The sequence below is a fragment of the Corvus cornix genome, chromosome 7 (genome assembly GCF_000738735.6).
Source record: "Corvus cornix cornix isolate S_Up_H32 chromosome 7, ASM73873v5, whole genome shotgun sequence".
NCBI lineage: Eukaryota > Metazoa > Chordata > Aves > Passeriformes > Corvidae > Corvus > Corvus cornix.
Window position 1 is genome coordinate 17,744,335 of NC_046337.1, and position 17,053 is coordinate 17,761,387.

The 17,053-nt window shown below is 36.9% G+C and overlaps 1 protein-coding gene and 1 long non-coding RNA gene across 7 annotated transcripts in view; one reads left to right on the plus strand and one right to left on the minus strand.

Annotated features, from left to right (window-relative positions):
* The window catches only part of FIGN (fidgetin, microtubule severing factor), a 106,228-nt gene that overhangs the window by 18,253 nt on the left and 70,922 nt on the right, over positions 1-17,053 (minus strand). The gene's annotated exons all lie outside the window — the stretch shown is intronic.
* Positions 1-17,053, plus strand: part of LOC109145693 — a 30,497-nt gene that overhangs the window by 13,268 nt on the left and 176 nt on the right. For 2 of the 3 annotated variants that reach the window (XR_005602354.1, XR_005602355.1), the window contains exon 2: positions 11,403-11,525. This is a non-coding gene — a long non-coding RNA (uncharacterized LOC109145693). Of the gene's footprint in view, positions 1-1,502; positions 1,590-11,402; positions 11,526-17,053 lie in introns of all 3 variants that reach the window. The other variant, XR_002047329.2, reaches the window with a different exon arrangement.

The following is a 17,053-nucleotide window of genomic DNA, read 5'->3' on the forward strand; positions in this document are numbered from 1 at the left end:
GATTAATTCCAGAGATTCATCTAGCCAGCTCTATTTGATTTAAAAATATGAAGGCAAAGCTCAATTTCAATAAGTTTCAAATAATTGTAGTCAGGTTTGACCCATTACATTCAACTAACAAAAGTGAAAAAGCAAATTTATATGGGCCAGTAACATAGTGCTCCAGCTTGTAACCAGGAATACTGCTTTCCTTTTAAAGCACTTATTTCAAAACTTACCCTAATAGGATAGGTATGAGCAGTTGTTTTGCTCAGATTAGAGTACCTCTGCTAATTAGCTAAATGAGAACAAATACTGATTAAACGTATATATAGAAGTAATCTGATACTCAAGAAAAAAATATCCTTAACATATCCACAGTATACAAAGCTTTCACAAAAATTGTTTATGTTATTTATGCTTTTTGGCAATCTGCACATTAATTTTTAATGAAATAGTAAAGAGATGTTGCGTCTCACACTTCAGTAAAAATATTCTATAACTAGGACTGGTTGACATAGTGCATTAATTCAGTGTCCTTCACTCCTGGGACCTGTGTATAATTTAGTCCAGTCTGAAGAAAATAACTTTGATCTGAAGGCTGTGGAAAATGCTACATATGAAATGAGTTTTGGTGGGTTTAGTGTTGTTTCTTATATACAAGACGACATATGAAGATAAACTGCTTTAGAATGCTCCTGACATGGCCCAGGATTAAGAGCAGGGAGCTCTTAGCAGAGCTCATCCACTCTCTCCCTTTTTCCCATCATACCAGACCCACACCACACACATTTCTCTCTACTATACGCATCAGAGCAGCTACTGCTGGCACACACAGCCTTTCCAAAGAGAATATTCTGTGCAAAAGGATTGTATTATCAACCTGTACACTGATTTGGTGTCTCCATTAAAAAAAACCCAGACAGACAATAATGTATTACAACATGGGAGATCACATTGTTGTAAGAAGGCATGATGTTACCACATGGAACCCGAGATTTCCTCCCCAAGGTAGGGAACACCTAAGTGCAGTCCTCAGAACTGTACTAATCACGCTCTTAGGGAAAACAGAGCTCCGGCACAGCTCCTTCCCCGGCTCGGCTGCGCGAGCAGCTGACCCTTCCTTTCCTTCCTGCTCCCCCCAAAGCAGAGAAACAAGATTAAAAGCAGAAGCACAACCAAAGAACTGACATCCTAAAAAACTAAGCTGAGATAAATCTTTCCCCCACTTAAACCTTTCAATTACTGTATTTCACAAATTCCAAAGATTCTTTCTCACTCACTCAATAAAATGTATCTGAATTAACTACTGAAAAATTGAATATAGCCGGTTTTTTGCATGCTCTTGGTTTTGGACTTGCTGTATTATTTCCTGAGCATTTGAAAGGAACTATATAGATCGTTCGGTTAACTTGACAAATTATCTGGGGGACAAGGAGTGGAGGAACAGGGAATTTTCTATAGACAAATATAGAAATCTCTCTCTCTCCTTCTCTCTTTCTCTCTCCATTTATATATTTTAGACACACAGGCTCCAGAGAGAGAATGTCTCAACTGAGAAATTGAACTCTGTGTATGCTGATATTTTTTCCATATTCCTGGAGAGACTGGTAAGGAAAAGAAACTAATTCATCATATTGGATATTGGTTCTCCTTTCTCAAAAAATAAAGCAAAGTTCATCCTGCAACAGGAAAAGTTGAGCCATGTCCTAAGACACACGGTATGTCATTGAGAGGGTGCACAGGCAGAAAAAGAAATACATGCTGGTTTTAAAAACAGAAAGAAATTATAGAGCCCAGCTGATAAAATGTCCCAGTCTTTTGCAGCTATCACACAAATTTAGCCATTGCTGTAAACAGCCTTCAAGATACAACATAAATCTAAACCATGCAATGATCATATCAATAACTAGCTGAGTACAGTTGATAGCTTAAACAACAATAATCTGTGTTATTTTTCTGTAATTTTGTCCATAGTCTTATTGCATATGTAGCCACCTAATGATGAAATACTTTTAAAATTTGCTTCAGGGTACAGAAGTCAAGCTCCACTGATTAGCATCTCAAAGCACACTACAGGCACACATTTGTATAGCAGAATAATAGCACTTGTGTTTGTATGCTGCTGAAAAAAAACCCAACTACCCCCCACCCCCCCACTATTTTACTTGATGTTTGATGATGCACACTGATGAAAGCCCTTTCTCTCACAGAATATATATAATATATAACAGCTAACTGTAAGAATTTCAAAGACAAGGTAGAAAGGTAACATCACAAAAAGGAGCCAAAAAGGGATTTTGGGGCCAATACAAGATACTTAGACCCCAGGTTCATGGGCCTGACTCTTCCATCACTTCTCTGGTTTGAAGTCAGAAGAACTACTGAAGTTTACAATTTATTGTAAAGGAGATAAATGTGCCACATTAAAATGTGTTAATTACACACATTATATTTTATTCACCGGTATTTGGGGTTTGGGGCATGTGTTTAATAAAAATTCACCAAAGAAAATATTTCATTAAAATCTTGATAGAGAGTTCTGATATTCACTGCACTACCTCAGCTTCTGATTAATTTCCTATGTCTAATTAGGTGGCATTCAAACTTTATTGAATGTGAACCTTCCTAAAATTCGCTGTAAACTGACTGGACAGTGTCTCATTTCAGCCACATTCTGAGACTCCAGTCCAACAAATTGCTTTCAGCAGCCCTGCATCCTTCCCTGTGCATCCCCCTTCTGCCATTTCTCCAGGCATAATTTATTACAAGGTTTTAGTTAGAAAAGTCTCCATCTAATTTTGTATTAAATAATATTAGAAGAGTGCATCCACTTGGATTTAGTATTAAAAATGCTATACACTATCAACAGGAACATTAGAATCTCACTAAGTATTCAGCAACTATAAGCTTAAATTATTTTTTTCTATTAACACCTCTTTTTTCATCCAGAATGTGGAAGTAACATACAGGAATGACTTAAAGAGTGCTTAGCATTAATGTAATTAAACACACTTAGCATCAAGAATTAAGTTCACAAACAAACAGATATTCACTGAAGTATTTGATATCAGGAGTAAACATTTATTAAAAGTTGCTTTTACTCCAGAAAAATAATTTTTAAAGTTAAAAGAAAGATCAGATTGAATTATGAGGTATTGTAAATGCTGTGAGAGTTCTGTGATTGCATGTAAAAGATTTACAGATCTGTAAAAGATTTACAGATAACAACTGAAAGGTGCATTACACTAATCAGAGGAATGCATAACCTCTGCAAAGCAGGTAGGAGTGAATCATTTTAATTTTCTCTTTTCTTACAGTTTTATATTATTACACAAGGGAAGTAGAGGAAACCTAAATATGACCCTATTTAGATATACTAACTGAAAAGCCTTTGTAGAATTTTTAAGCAAACAGGATTGTGCTTCCAACGCTGCCCATCTAGTTTTCCAATGTGTTAAATTGGATGGCTACTTGGACAGCTCTCTATTCATTACTGAACTGTGGAAAGGAAACACAGAGGTGGCATTTTCCTTTTAAACCATCTAATGCCTTGTAGCCAGATTCCAAAGCATCAAGGAGAGATTTCTTTCTCCTTTTTTTCTCTTTTTTCTTTTTTTTTTTTTGCTAGACAAGCTGTCGTAATTGAAATGAAGTCTAATCAGACTCATTACTGTTTTCAGCAATTTGCACCACCAAAGATGCTTATTAGGTAACAGTGTTTAATAAACCGCTCTTTAGAAAACTACCAGTAATGAGCTCTTAACAGCCAATCTTTAGCGTGAATGTAATGTGAAAAGTGTTCCTAGCACTGAATAGATTTTCACATTTAATAGTGTCATAATTAAGCTCAAGGAATTGGTAGCTGTGATGATAGATATTTACTGCAATATAGACTTCCTTCCCCCTAAAAATATATTTGAAAATACTCGGGGTTCAATATTTCCAGAGAAAATTTTAGAACTGCTTAAAAGACTGTGCGAGGCTGGATTAGGTTTATAAATGATACTTAATCAGAGAGTATTTAGGGAATGTACAGAGTTCTGCGAGTCCAGTATCAACTACAAAGCATGCATAAAGTTAATTCCACCTAGCTTTGTTTGACTGCTCTTCCATCTCTTAAGAATTCCAGTCCTTATTATACAAATAATAAATGTTGTTGTCACCAGCTGAATAATAATGAACAAAAATGGCCAATAACAAGAGATACTTGAAGAAACACTTGTCAGTTCTCCTTCCACAGTAACAGCTGAAAATGCTTGAGAAAAAACAGCAAATTGCTTGGGTTCAAAATAAACTTATGGATGTCTAATAAAGGTATAGATTTACACACACGTACATATATAGCTAATGCTGTTTCTCCTACATGTTTCACATACTATCGACTCCTAATGCCTACTTAGTACCAAAAAACCCAAATTCTTAACGCAAAGAACACCACAGCTCTGAAAATGTAATATTGTGACATATATTATTCATAAAAGACAGCCAGCCACAAAAGCTAAGTTTTCATCGATAGAAGGTTCAATTTAACTAGATGTACACCTTGCCGCACTAGTCGCATCAATACTACGACCTAACAAATGCTGAAAGTGGCAAAAAAGAAAATAAAGTGCATGTATAAACTCTAGCTAATTAAATATCCAGAGTGAATCTTGAGGAATACCTTCTGTTCTCTCATACGATTGATTTCAGCTTGACATAATATTTAAAGTTATCAATAAGAAATGACCGAGACAACCTTTTTCTCTCCCACTAGGAGAAATACATAGGGATGCAAATGTTATTTTGCTTACTAGAGGTTCTGCTGGACAAGGTTTGTGTTGGTGGCCAAGACTCTGGAAAGAAGTTCATAAACATGAGTAATCAATAATGAAACCACCAACAAAATGATGAAGACCAGTGCTCTTGGAGCAAGATTTTTATATCAGAATTCCATGTTAAGATGTCAAGAAGAGTTCCTTACTGAATGAGTGCTCTCACTGCATCTTTTGTATACCCTAGCCCCAAACTTCAGCAGCCCTAAATGCAGCCTCTAAGCCTCTCTATCTGCCTTCTGAATCAATAGGACAATAAGAACTGAGACTACCAAATTAATGCCAGTTTAATTTGATTTTGTGGTATGTGCTTCTTTGCACTACAAAGTGGAAAAAGGAAAAAAATCCCAACACAACCCCACACCCAGAACTCATTCCCAGATGGGTCTTTGTAGCTTTAAGATCAAAATATCTTCCAGTTTCTTAAGCTGGAACTGAATTTTACTTAGATCCAACATTTTTAGTGCGGCTGCTGCTTATCCTATCATGCAATTCCAAACTCTGCACCTTTAAGTCACATACTTAGCTTCTGCTCTGCAAAATAACATAACATAAACTACGATAAAATAAAATAAGAGACTCCACAACTGCTTTGGACTGCCTCCTCTTGTACTTGTGAATAATGCATTAAACTTCACATCATTTGTGAGTGACAACCCGATGGTCCAAGATGCATAATATGCATTTTGTACTGTTGATTTTACTAAGCGCAGATGCTCTAAAGCATCAATTGTTCATCAGTAAGTCCTTCAATATCATATATTACGATTTTTTTTATAGTTTAAAACTGGGGTTGACAGAAATGAAGCATCCACAGGAGTTATTTTAGGCATCATTATAGAGCTTGGTTACCATCCTTTCTTACTCCTAACACAAAATTAAAGCGGGGGGAACGTTCAGTGTGTTCTGTAGCCTAGCACTACCACAAAAACAACAAGTTAGAGCATCACTTTTCTGCCTCTGATCCTCTGTATTTTATCAAGTCTACAAAACACCAGTCTGCTCACCTAAGATGCTGACCCCAAACAATGCCTGACTTTCAACAGAAATTGAGACTTTTCCTTCTGATATCTCTAGGCCTGCTTAGCCTGATCACAAAAGTCTGATCTGATTTTTAGAGGAGTTTCCATTGAAGAACTAGGACCTATCAAATTTTAAACTACTCCAGGCTGCTACCCTGAGATGGCGTGTCATATATCCGTGAGTATGGACTAGCATAAGAAACTGCAAAAGCGTAGGAAGTCAAAGAAGGTGGTGAAGCTACAGGGGCAGGTTAAACTCCAGGCAGAACTTGCCCCAAAACACTGAATTGGTTAGAAAGAGCAGCAGCATCCTATAAAAAGGACCGTGAGAAGAACCTTAACACCCATATTCAAGTTAAGGTGCTGCCATCAACCAGAGCTGCCATGGTGTAGAGGTTGAGGACTCTCCACAGGGCCAAGCAGGAGATGACAGCTCAAGTGGGAATGTTTGCTGTCATCAAAACAGTTGAGCCCTGGAGTGGCTTTTCTCAGGACAACTCCACCAAAAGACAGCATAAATAGCAGAAACTGGACTCCACGTCGAATTTATTGCACCTTCTACAGTATCATAGACACTTTCTTCTCCACCAATTAAATTACAATATTGTAGCTCACCTTCTCCCAACTAGGACTCAGCATCAACCACCATTTACCCTTCAGCAAAAGGTACCATAAACAATAGTAGGGTACCTTTGAGTACAGAACACCTCAGATTTCTGTGTTCTCTTTTCTCTCTCTCTTTATGGCAATTTTCCAGTATGTAAAGGGGGACTACAAGAGAGCTGGAGAGGCACTTTTTACTAGGGCATGTAGTGACAGGACAAGGGGGAACAGCTTTAAAAGTGAAAGAGGGCAGGTTTAGATTAGGTATTAGGAAGACATTCTTTACTGCGATGGTTGGTGAGGCACTAGAACAGGTTACTCAAAGAATCTGTGGATGCCCCAGCCCTGGAGGTTTTCAAGGCCAGGTTGGACGCACTTTGGGCAATGTGGTCTAGTGGAAGGGCATGGCATGTCCATCACAGAGAAGTTGGAACTAGGTGATTTTTAAGGTCCCTTGCAACCCAAACCATTCTATAATTCTATGGGGGGTTTTTTTGTGGAGTAGAAAGCAGCTTGAATGAAATACCATATGAAATAGTTTCACTTCGTGTCCTGCATGGGCTTTTTTTGCTGGCTTTTTCAAAGGAACACCCCCCCCCCAAAAAAAACCCCAAAAATAAACTCAATTTTTCCAATATAAGTAATCACTTGTCCAAACAACTGCACATAAACCAACTCTGCAGACTGCCAAGGCTGCTGTTCTATTATGACACATTTACAAAAGCTACGTAATAGATGAGTTGCAGCAGATGAGAACATTTGTCCAACAGAACTGCAATCCTTTATCTTAAGGTAGACAATATTCCCTGCATTTTGGACTAGTTTAAACACACAGACTTGCCTAGTAGCTCTTTCTTTAAAGGCAGAGCAGTCTAGTACACAATTTCCCTAACTGAAATTGTGTATGGAAATATCTCCTTATAAAATGAACAAGGCAAAAGGAACACCACCAGGTCCTATAAAATACAGCTGTAGGTTTTTCCGGAGGATGTGGGTGAATAAAGCAAATGCATGCGTAAGTGAGGAAAACATTCGCAGGCTTTGGAGGGACTGGGGTGAGTGCAGCAGAATCTAGCAGTCCTTGTCTTTTACTTTATTTTTCATTGAGTCTATTTTCTCCTTCTCCACTATAGAGCTTTCTATTTATTTTAGCATAACTCTCTATCTTTGTCATTAAACAATCAAGTTCTAATAAAAAACATAATGCAAACAGCCAGTTGTGTAATGAAAAACAACACAGGGTTGAAGGGGAGTTCCTGCCTGATCTCAGCAGCAGATTAGCTTATGCCCTGCAGCATGAGATGGGAAATATGTTCCTCACTATTACAGTTTTGATTCTGTATTTGTATTTTATGTGGATTTTTAAAGAGATGAATTATAAAGCTTTGATTCAGAGAATCTCCCTCTTTCCATGTGTACATATGTATAAATGTACACATATATTTATTTCCCCTCCCAGAGCAAAGATGATGCTTATCTCTCATGATGGCTCAATGTCTAGTCTGGAATTAACACACAGAAAAATCACAGAAACAGAAAAGAACCCCCATGTTTTGGACTATCCCGGTACAGACTGTATCAACTGCAATCCTGAATACATAACCTTTTGAGAAATTATAAGTGACCCTTTTTTCAGCAACCTTTCTGCTGCACTATAGTATACTGCAATATTATTTCTGCTTAGAGAATGGTACAGTTTTATTTAACAAAAAATGTAAAAAAAAAAAAAAAAAAAAAATCAGTTAATTCCCTTTACAGTCAAGCAATGCTAAGAGTTCATTCACTGGCAACAAGACAGGAGATCTCCAGCAGCCACAGATCTTTCAGATGCATCTTTCTTCCTGTATCTGACATACATGACCTCCTTCTCCCCTTCCCCATTCCTTTACATGCATTTCTGCACTGTCCTCTATCTCAAACTTAAAGCTGTGCCAAATCAAGAGTAGCAGTGCTAAAGGGTGGTCAGAAAATAGGACAGCAAAGGTTTTTCAAGTGAACAAAGCAGCATCCTGTTCCTACCACCTATCAAGCATGTTTCTGGTTTCTCCATGTACTGAAGGCCAGGTTGGGTGATTGCCACTCGCTTCAGGAATTTAACTGCAGACACAGCACAGCCATTCAACACACTCACTCCCAATGGCTTATGAAATTCGTGTGGAGAAATCCCATCTCAGCCTATGTCAGTGCACGTGCTAAGTGGCAAGTGAATACCTAACCCACTACACCAGTATGTGGGGTTAGCTGCTCTGAAGATATAGCTAATATTGAGAATAAAGTGTCAAGTAGACAGTAGGAACAAGAAAATCATTTTTATGAGAACTTTAGAAACTTCAGTCCACAAAAGACAGGAAAATGAGGCAGAACCTTTATACTCAAGTATTTGCTAAGTACAAAGCTAAGGTTAAGGAAGACTTGAATTTGCCCATGGCTTCACTTCATTTTTTTGTTAGCTGTTTGGACTTTGTTTTTTTTTTTTTTTTTGCTTCTCATGGTTTTCATTAGGCACATAATTATCTAAGCATTGCATATCTACTATGCAAAGATCTTGTGTCACCTTTTCAAGAATGCATCCAAAACATTTCAAATAAATATCCTATATTTGATTTAATAAAAATTGCCTTGAGTCCTATCCATTTTTTTCATTCTATGTATTAAACTGAGTTTGCCATGACTGAACTAAAATGTACTTGATAACAAATGGTTATGGGGCATGGGTTGATATTTAAGAGGTAAGGTTGCACCAAGGTAGGTTTGATGGGCCATTTTGAATTGAGGATAATCAGCAATGACATTTCTTAAAAAAGGTCTGGATTGCTAAAGAGGAGAAACGCTCTAAATGCATCAATGAAAACTGCTGCTGAGCATGACTGCTTTTTTTAATATTTTGACTATTTTCAAAGGAAAGACAGTCATGGTACAAATGTTTTTTCAATAAATCTCTGGTGAGTACCGGGCACTTCTAAGATCAGTTACACAGCATACTCTTAAAATGATTAAACTGTCTCTCACAGCACTTTAAATGATAGACTGCCCAGAAAAAGCACAAGTGGCCCACAAATTAGGAACTGTAGCAGTAGTTGATAAGCTAGAATGAGCTCTGGGGCGTTTTAGGACACACCTCACCCTCATTACTGGGCTGCCCCTCTTGGAAAAACGCTTCCCCTTGTGTAAGGTCATTCAACTAGATTAAAATATCTCACTGTAATGTTACCTCTTTATAACACCTCGCATACTTGGGTATAGAAGTGCTGGTTACAGGATGAACAATGAGCTTGCTTTTATATGCACTGCATAAAGATACCACCTGTGTGATTTAGTTGAAAAGGAAAATTTAATCTGTATTTCTGGGATAGCTCTATCTAAAGTCACAAGTTGCTATGACAGAGAATTTAAATTGTTTGAACAGTTCCCGCTCCCTTCTTCAAGTTGCTATGAATGTCTGTAATTTAGGCCTCTGTGCTGCTAACATGCATGTGGGTATCTCGTTAGTCATACGAATAAAGCTGCATAATTAGGCAGTGGTGTAATTTGTAGCCTGCAACTCTTTCTTCCACCTTCCTTTCCTGATGCTCCTTGAAGAAACTGCGATTTATGTTGGTGGCAGATCGTGCCACCGTTATTCACAGAAATACCCTTTGCCTCAGATTTCTTTGAAATTAGTCACAAGAATTAAACCTTCTAGCAGTCACGAAGGACAGGGATATACCGCGACAACTCCTCTGCCGCCCACACATGCGGGGACTATGTTTGCTGGGATAGGCATTTGGGCAGGTGACCAAATGGTTAACTGTGCTTATCCTTTCATCCTCCAAACTGACAGAGACTTCTTTAAATTCTTAGAACTCCTCTTACAGAATCTCTGTTTGACAATTTCTAAATGTGTCCAAATGTGCACCAAGTTCATCTCTATTAACAGGAAATGAAACTGAAATAAAGAGGCGCTCCTCGTGTTGACTGCAGGCATTTCAGATTTCATGGCAGCCTGCGTCTCCCCAGTGCCTTTCACATGGAAGAGATAACGTGTGTGAAGAAAAACGAAACTGCAGGTTTAGTAATGTCAAAATCTGATTTATGCCAAAATAGAGATGTCAACAATAGCAGAATAAGTGACAAGTGTTAAATTACCCAAAGAAGTAAATTCTGTAATTATTTACCTCTTTGGCATGTGATCCTTAACAACCTCTAGACCTAAAAGGAACAGCAGGAACCATGGACATTTTGAAATTCAGCGTTTTTCCTCTTTTTTTTGAGAAAATACTTTTTGCCCCCAATTTTTTTTTTTTAATACAACCAAGTGCCACCATCAACATTTCAAATAAAACGTCAGCATCAAGCCCCACAGCTGAATATGCTGGGAGCTGAGTATACAGTCATCTGCAAATGGACAACTTTAATTCGATTCCTGGCACCACTGGCCACGCTGAGAATTCTTCTATCTCTTCACACCAGGGGTTTGCTCTTTTAAGCATTGCTCCCTGAAGGGAAGGCAAAACTAGAGAAAGAGGATTTCCAATGACCCTGCACAGATGAATGAATGTGTCAATGGTGAATATTGGTTCAGCTTTGAAATAGGGAGTCCTGCAGTGGTTTCTCTGCTTCAACCCCACTAGTGAGTTTCACTGTGGACTTCAATGTGTAGGAGGAGGCCTTTAGGGAAAAGATAATAAATGGGGGAAAAAAGGATGGGGGGAGAATGAACAAAATGGTTTAAGAATAATAAAAAGGCCTTTCTCCAATTATAACCTTTAAATTATTTCTTAGAGATGAGCATCTCTTCAGCATAGCTGGTTACAGAAATTGGTTTTAAAAAAGCTTAAATAAATAAGGCGTCCTTGCCAGTCAACATTAAAGGACAGCATGACCTTTCAGCACATATTTAATTTTGATGGGTTTCCATTTGTTCACTTGTTTGTTTCTGGTGTAAAGATGATGTAAAAACAGTAGTGAAATTGTGCAATTTTTAAATTGCTCTCTCTTGCAGTGTGAGCCTGTTCTGTTTATGACTGCACAAAAAACAGTGACAAAACAAAACAGTGACATGAACAAACTAAACATGGAAAGGAAAGGTGCCTCTGCTCAGCTCCATAACTCTCCTATAACTCAGGTAAACACAAGAGTGTTTGTCTAAGCAGTAGTAGAATACACATTTATTTCTACAAGCCTTTCAGTTCATTTTCATGCAACTACCTATCAATCAATGACACAATGTAATTTCCTAATTGTGCCAATAATCATGGTTTTAGCTCTTTTAAAATCCAAAGAACACATCTTTCAGTAAGACAGTAGTCTAATTATTTAAACATGATGTAGAATAACATTTCTCTAAGGCCATTTTTTTACAAGTTCTAGTTTTTTAAAGTTGCTATAGAATTGAATCTGTATAGCAAAGTTTATAAAAGAAATAACACAAGCTTCAAGTAAAGAAGGTTGAATTGTTAAATTCCCAGTAAATGCTGCTTTTCCTCCTCTATGTATACAAAAGTTTTACTTTTTATCAGAGCAAACCCAAGATATTCAAAGTGAAATGTACAATTTCTCAATGTTAAGAACCACAGAAGAGAAAGAGCACCTTTTTTTATTTACATGTCATAACTTTAATGTATAGGAAAACCCAACCAACCAAACCAAAAGAACCCTCTCAAACTCCAAACACAACAACAACAACAACTCCCCCAAATCCAGAAATTAAACAAAGAAAACCCAAATACACCCCAGGAACTCTGCACAGGTTTCTATAGGTTTGAAAATCATGTTGGCAGTCAATTACTATCTAAAGCAGAATGTACACTCTTTAACTATAACAATCTTACACAAATTAAAGTTTCTTATTATAGAATTGCTAATGAAATATTTACATTTACCCCTAATGTTGCTGAGAATTAAAACCAAAAAAAGATATCTAAAGGGATTGGGCAGATTTAGTCATTATTATAATATGCAGATACTGAGTATTTTTGGATACTTGGGGGTATTAGCTATACATTTCATAGATAGCATCACATATTGTTCTGCTTCAGCTAAGAAAGAATTTTGGTAATCGGATTTATAGAGTCTATAGCATTTCCTAAGGACGCTGCCTGGGATCTTTTCAGAGAGTTGAGATGTCAATGTTCTTTTAAGACTATTTTACAAATACCAAGCAACAACTTCATGAAGAGCTGCACTGATTTCCAATTATGTAAAAATTAATTTGTTTAATCAAGCTACAAGAAGTTGAACTGGAAAAATTCCATCACATTAAGTAAAGGATTATTACTCACAAGAAATATTTTCAATGTCAGACAGACTTGAAGCCAGAAGCCAGCTATATGTCTTACAGAGAAGTCTATGTGCCTGTTTCTCCTGCCTGACTAGTTTTTTGAAAGCCCTCCACAACACCAAAATGAACTCTAAATAGAGTGTTCGCTTGCTTTTTAATTCTGCTTTAATCACAGCCAAAGAAATTTCCAGGAATAAGGCTTAAATAGAGTTACCTTTTACAAAGGTGCATTTCCTTTTACATGGTAAAGTGCACAGGAAAAGGAAAGGAGATTCCTGACAAGTTGCTCTGCCTCTTGTCTCAGGAATGTCTAATAAATAAGGATATCAGTTCATCTGGCCCACTCTCAGCATTTGGTAATAAATGTTTCCCTTTTAAAACACATTTGAAAACTTGCAAAAAAAAAAAAAAGAAAAAGGCTTTTTGTTGTCATAATGCATGAAATCCTTTAATTTTATTATTCATGATCATTATCAAGTAAATTCTGTTGAAAAAAGGGAACAAAATTTTGGCATAATTTTGGGATGATAGCAGTACAGATGAGAATTGCTCCCATAACCTCCTTCTGAATGGTGATATATGCAAAATAATCCAAAAATGAGTTGCTTTCCAGTCCCTTTACAGACTACTTGACATCCACTGTTCAAGTGTTTCAAACCTTCAGTCGCTGACTGTAATAGTGCACAGATGGAACAATATTTATTCTGTCAGTGGAAACTAATTAGGATGACACTAACTCTGAACATTAAACCAGAAGGAAAAAAAAAAAGAAAAAAAGAAGAAAAATCACACTTTACACAGTATGGCACATGATCTGTGAGTTTACAAATAAATACTATAAATTTTAATGTATTTCTGTTACATGGGTGGCATGACCATCTTTGCTGTTCCTGCTGCACATGGTAGCCAGAGATGGGCTTGCAGAGACATATCTGGATTTCTGCACAAACACCCCAGCTCCACCATTAACTCACTTCACGTCAGAAACTGCACCCCAACAAGTTCCACTCTGCCAGAATATCAAGTCAGACTTGCATATTATTTCACATAATTTTTCAGTCAGCCACACTGCCCCTGTCACCAAGACATCACCCCCCTCAGCCTGCAGTCTTTCAGGTCCTGGCAGCGTCAATGTCCCAAGTTGGGCAGAATCAAACTCAGCCATGGAGGTGACCAGCCCCAGCACTCTGCTTCTCCCCCTTAACTCCAGCTGCAGGCAGGCATCAGGAGGTTGGCTGGCCTTTAGAATAAAAGATCTCATTTGGTAAATCATCAGGTCTGATATCTCTATCTATATATAGATATGCACCTTCCATCCCTCCATGCAATGACTGGCTCACAGCTCCTGAAGACTCAAGATCACACATGTGACCTCAGGACACAAACTAGTGATTTTCAAAACCTCATTATGGATCTAAATCTGCATCTTTTGCTCTCTTTAATAGCTTTAAGTCTCTTGATTTTTGATATTCATGAGCTTGAATAAATTGGTTCACAAATGTTTAATGTTTTGAAGACCTCTATGGTACAGATCAAATTTCACAAGATTATAAACACAGCTACAGCATGGTAGTTTACTACTATTACACCCAACGACCCAATTGTCTTTCAGCAATATTTTCTTTAAATGAATGGACATGTCAGGGAGAACCAGGTTTGCTATTCGCATGCATCTGTGTTGATTCACCATTATAACATCTTATTCTCTAATAACGAAATTTTGTAGGAGAAAAAACAAAAATGCATATGCTTTAAGCATTGTTGACTTCTGTAATTTGAAATGGCAAATTAATCAAAACCTAAAAAAAACAAGAGGAAAAAAGAATATCAACTGCCCACAGTTAAGCAAGGGTTAACATTTGGGAAGTAAGGCATCATAAAAAAGTTGTCCCATTAATTCTGTTAATATAACATGAACTGGGAAGAAACAGAACTGCCTGAGAAGGTGCGATCTCAAAGGCTTCTTGTCTGTGCAGCGGCATGATTCTCTAGAGGTGTTTAAAAAAATAGATTTGGAAGTGACGCTTTCGCTGTTGGTAGTGTTCTTCACTTAGCATCTCTCAGCAACCAGGAATGTGCTGGTGCAGAATCTCATTTTGACTCCATCCATATTACACAAAAGTAATGGTAGAAATGAGTATGCTTTTTATAAACAAGATGTCAAGCAAACACTTCAGCAGGTCCATCCATAGCCACTAGTCTAATAAAGGATATTGTCTATGTCTACAAATCTGTTTTTTCTCAGCTCAATGAGACTAATTCTGAATTATAATTATTTTAATCTGAAAAAAATTCTTAAAGCACCTCCTAAACTGGGATACTAAATGTGCTCCATGCTTGGTTTATTTATTGATATCCATGTCACACCTCAAAGGCTACTAAACTGCAAACCTACATTTTAAAACAATTTTTTTTTTTTTTACAAACTTAATTCAAATGCAGGGCACAACATAATGAGTAAAGCTGCAAAAAATGATGAAGTGCATCTTATTTCTAACTGATGATAATATCTTCTGTGGATGCCAGATACCATCTCTCCTGAAATCATACCTTGGCTTGACAATAAAACTGGAAGTTACTCAAGTGTATTGTAGCCAACTGTCAGGTTTAAAAACAGTCACAACATACTATTAGTGGCATTCAGCCAATCTCTTAAGGAACACAATGACCCGAACTTTATTCTGAAAACTCAGTTTGAAAGCAAATCTATTCCCTAAAGTAATTTTCAGCACTGCTTAAAAAGCTTGGAAAAATCAGATTAGAGTAAAACAGATTATGTAGATGTTATGAGAACGTAACTTCTAAAAATAACTTTATGGATCAATTCAAGTAAAATTCAAATACAAAGATCTCACCTTTCACACAGCCCTGCACTTCTATGTTTTATAATTCTGGCCCCAAACTATCAGATTGATACAGTCTGTATAGTTAGTACAGTGTTTAGAAAGCCTAGGATATAAACCAGCTCCTGTACATTGAAAATTTGTGCCTTGAGAGGCTTATGTGAACACATTACACACAGTATCTGATAGAACTGATGCACTGCATGCTGTGTTTGAAATGACTATGGATGCCTAAGAAAAAAAATATTCTCTCAAATAAACAGGCATGCATATCTATTACTATGATCTGTAACAGGGCACAAATTTCCTTCCATTTTTTAAATGCAATATTCCTATCACTGTTGTAAACTTCCATGAGAAAAAACACTTCATACACACAGATGTATAAAGATAAAAAAGGAGATAATGCTAAATACAGACAATGAGTGAGGTCCAACCATTGAAAGCTTGCCATAATCACAGAAAATGCACCCAGGTAAATGCTTAATAGAAACTCCTATGAACTAACAGGAGTGACACATAATCAATGCAACCCCTATTAAAGCATTATTAAGATGTAACCTTGTTTATTCTAAGTAATATAAAACGTAGCCACTCACACATAAAAGCCATCCATGCACTAGCCAGCATATCACAAAAATGATCATATAGTCCAAAAGAAAATGTTCACAAATACTTCAGGAAAAGAAACATACACTAACGCTTCACTGCATTTGGTCCAGAAAATAACTTAGATGTTATTAATGTATGACAGCATATATTGAACTTATTCTTTCCAAACAGCATTGACTAAATGTCTCTGTAAAATTGATTCCAAGAGATAGAACTTTACTACTTTGTGTATTCAAATTAAGTTACTGCTTAGCTAAAACATCACATGCAAGGAAGAAATTGAGTTAGTCTCAACATGTGGCTAAATAAGATAACTTGTTTCATGCATAGGAACTCTACAGACTTATTTGTCTGCTGATTCATGATATCTGACTTATAACTGTAGTATTAGGAAATTTACACAGGAAAAATACCATGTTTAATTTCACTTTCACCTCACTAGTGAGAAATACTACATCAATTCAAAGCACTGCTTACCTTACTCATACTACAATTGAGTCTTTGAAAGGATTTTGCCAACATGGAAATTGAGGTTCAGATTTCTTTGCACTCTTATCGCACAGATGTACTACCGGGAAAAGACATACTCTCAGCTTCAACAAAGTAACTGATTATTTAAATGAAGCTTATTTATGTGTTCAACATTTTTGGTGCCATCTATAAAGTCAAAATTATGCCTAATGCCTAAGCATGATAATAGAAATATAGCAGTTACTTTCCCAGGACAAGTATAAACTAAGGATCAATTGCAGTTCCTAATGGTCAGTTCTCCTCAAGATCATCACCAGATTCCCACTGTAAACACTGACTGTTACTCAACTTGAAATCAGGGATTTTAGCTTTGGACAAGGTAATTGTCAAAGGTAGCTCCCAGTGAAGCAAAGATAATAGCTGTGTTGTAATCACATCTAATATAAT